At 55.2% G+C, this 2,500-nt stretch overlaps 7 non-coding genes and 1 pseudogene across 7 annotated transcripts in view; all 8 read right to left on the bottom strand.

Annotated features, from left to right (window-relative positions):
• Positions 1–25, bottom strand: part of LOC138790192 (U5 spliceosomal RNA) — a 118-nt gene extending 93 nt beyond the window's left edge. The window contains exon 1 of the small nuclear RNA XR_011362872.1: positions 1–25. This exon is cut by the window's left edge and continues 93 nt beyond it. This is a non-coding gene — a small nuclear RNA (U5 spliceosomal RNA).
• Positions 26–219: 194 nt separating this feature from the next.
• LOC138790390 (U5 spliceosomal RNA) lies at positions 220–338 on the bottom strand. The gene has a single exon (XR_011363052.1). It is a non-coding gene; the product is annotated as a U5 spliceosomal RNA (small nuclear RNA).
• A 194-nt stretch (positions 339–532) lies between these two features.
• Positions 533–648, bottom strand: LOC138790396 (U5 spliceosomal RNA). The gene has a single exon (XR_011363058.1). It is a non-coding gene; the product is annotated as a U5 spliceosomal RNA (small nuclear RNA).
• A 194-nt stretch (positions 649–842) lies between these two features.
• On the bottom strand, positions 843–957 carry LOC138790398 (U5 spliceosomal RNA). Its single transcript, XR_011363059.1, has one exon. It is a non-coding gene; the product is annotated as a U5 spliceosomal RNA (small nuclear RNA).
• Positions 958–1,148: 191 nt separating this feature from the next.
• LOC138790401 (U5 spliceosomal RNA) lies at positions 1,149–1,264 on the bottom strand. The gene has a single exon (XR_011363061.1). It is a non-coding gene; the product is annotated as a U5 spliceosomal RNA (small nuclear RNA).
• Positions 1,265–1,463: 199 nt separating this feature from the next.
• Positions 1,464–1,584, bottom strand: LOC138790397 (U5 spliceosomal RNA; annotated as a pseudogene).
• Positions 1,585–1,796: 212 nt separating this feature from the next.
• LOC138790399 (U5 spliceosomal RNA) lies at positions 1,797–1,911 on the bottom strand. The gene has a single exon (XR_011363060.1). It is a non-coding gene; the product is annotated as a U5 spliceosomal RNA (small nuclear RNA).
• A 202-nt stretch (positions 1,912–2,113) lies between these two features.
• LOC138790394 (U5 spliceosomal RNA) lies at positions 2,114–2,232 on the bottom strand. The gene has a single exon (XR_011363056.1). It is a non-coding gene; the product is annotated as a U5 spliceosomal RNA (small nuclear RNA).
• Positions 2,233–2,500: the final 268 nt, after the last annotated feature.

The following is a 2,500-nucleotide window of genomic DNA, read 5'->3' as shown; positions in this document are numbered from 1 at the left end:
GCGATCTGAAGAGAAACCAGAGTATGCCCTGCCAAGCCGCCCTGGTCCCGGCCCCTTGCCCGCGCTCCTCGGTTAGGCCAGGGAGAGCGCTCGGCCAAAACACGAGCGAGCATCCCTCCCTCGACTACCAGCTGGCTGCTCAGAAGAGGCGGTGCTTGCTCTAGATAGGCAAATGAGGCCACCGGTGATGGTAGTTGCTGTCGTTCAACCAGGACAAGAAGCTCCAGCCAAAGCTGGAGCATGCAAAAATTGCAAGAAAACTCAGTTTTGCTCCTCTCCACGGAAATCTTTAGTAAAAGGCGAAAGATTTATGCGATCTGAAGAGAAAACCAGAGTATGCCCTGCCAAGCCGCCCTGGTCCGGCCCTTGCCCGCGCTCCTCGGTTAGGCCAGGGAGAGCGCCGGCCAAAACACGAGCGAGCATCCCTCCCTCCGACTACCAGCTGGCTGCTCAGAAGAGGCGGTGCTTGCTCTAGATAGGCAAATGAGGCCACCGGTGATGGTAGTTGCTGTCGTTCAACCAGGACCAAGGAAGCTCCAGCCAAAGCTGGAGCATGCAAAAATTGCAAGAAAACTCAGTTTGCTCCTCTACCACGAAATCTTTAGTAAAGGCGAAAGATTTATGCGATCTGAAGAGAAACCAGAGTATGCCCTGCCAAGCCGCCCTGGTCCCGGCCCCTTGCCGCGCTCCTCGGTTAGGCCAGGGAGAGCGCTAGGCCAAAACACGAGCGAGCATCCCTCCCTCCGACTACCAGCTGGCTGCTCAGAAGAGGCGGTGCTTGCTCTAGATAGGCAAATGAGGCCACCGGTGATGGTAGTTGCCGTCGTTCACCAGGACAAGGAAGCTCCAGCCAAGCTGGAGCATGCAAAAATTGCAAGAAAACTCAGTTTGCTCTTCACGGAAAATCTTTAGTAAAAAGGGAAAGATGTATGCGATCTGAAGAGAAAACCAGAGTATTGCCTGCCAGCCGCCCTGGTCCGAGCCCGTGCCCGCGCTCTCGGTTAGGCCAGGGAGAGCGCTGTCCAAAACACATGAGCGAGCATCCCTCCCTCCGACTACTAGCTGGCTGTCAGAAGAGGCGGTGCTTGCATCTGAAGGCAAATGAGGCCACGGTGATAGGTAGTTGCTGTCGTTAACCAGTACAAGGAAGCTCCAGCCAAGCGGGAGCATGCAAAAATTGCTAAGAAAACTCAGTTTTGCTCCGCTACACGGAAATCTTTAGTAAAAGGCGACGATTATGCGATCTGAAGAGAAACCAGGAGTAGCCCTGCCAAGACGCCCTGGTCCTGGCCCTTGCCGCGATCCTCGGTTAGGCCAGGGAGAGGATCGGCCAAAACACGAGCGAGCATCCCTCCCTCCGACTACCAGCTGGCTGCTCAGAAAGAGGCGGGTGCTTGCTCTAGAGAGGGCAAATGATGGCCACCGGTGATGGTAGGTTGCTGTCGTGCAACCAGGACAAGGGAAGCTCCAGCCAAGCTGGAGCATGCAAAAATTGCAAGAAAACTCAGTTTTGCTCCTCTCCAGGGAAATCTGGTTGTAGTAAAAGGCGAAAGATTTATGCGATCTTGAAGAGAAACAGAGTTAGGAATGCCAAGCCGCCATGTCCCGGGCCCCTTGCCCGCGCTCTCGGTAGGACAGGGAGAGCGCTCGGCCAAAAACACGATCGGCATCCTCCCTTCCGACCTACCCGCTGGCTATGCTCAGAAGAGGCGTGTGCTTGCTCTAGATAGGCAAATGGGGAAGGGGGGCCCCCAACGTGTGAATGGTAGTGCTGTCGTCAAACCCAGGACAAGGAAGACTCCAGCCAAAGTGGAGCATGCAAAACTTCAAGAAACTCCAGTTTTGCTCCTCTCCACGGACGCTTTAGTTAAAGGCGAAAGATTTATGCGATCTGAAGAGAAACCAGAGTATGCCATGCCCAACCGCCCTGGTCCGGCCCCTTGACCGCGCTCCTCGGTTAGGCCAGGGAGAGCGCTCGGCCAAACCACCGGCGAGGCATCCCTCCTCCGACTACCAGCTGGCTGCTCAGAAGGGCGGTGCTTGCTCTAGATAGGCAAATGCGGGCACGGTGATGGTAGTCAGTTGCGGTCGTTCAAACCAGGACAAAGGACAGAGCAGCCAAAAGCTGGAGGCATGCAAAATGCAAGATAAAACGCAACGTTTTGCTCCTCTCCAGGGAAATCTTTAGTAAAAGGCGAAAGATTTATGCGATCTGAAGAGAAACCAGAGTATGCCCTGCCAAGCCGCCCTGTCACGGGCCCCTTGACCGCGTCTCGGTTAGGCCAGGGCGAGCGTCGGCCAAAACACGAGCGGAGCATCCCTCCCTCCGACTACCAGCTGGCTGATCAGAAGAGGCGGTGATTGACTCTAGAATAGGCAAATGAGGCCACCGGTGATGGTATTGCTGTCGTTCAACCAGGACAAGGAAGCTCCAGCCAAAGCTGGAGCATGCAAAAAATTGACAAGAACTCAGTTTTGCTCCTCTCCACGGAATCTTTAG

Source organism: Dendropsophus ebraccatus, chromosome 4, assembly GCF_027789765.1.
Source record: "Dendropsophus ebraccatus isolate aDenEbr1 chromosome 4, aDenEbr1.pat, whole genome shotgun sequence".
In the NCBI taxonomy this organism is placed as follows: Eukaryota; Metazoa; Chordata; class Amphibia; order Anura; family Hylidae; genus Dendropsophus; species Dendropsophus ebraccatus.
The sequence above is the reverse complement of the archived record's forward strand: the minus strand, read 5'-3'. Positions and strand labels throughout refer to the sequence as shown.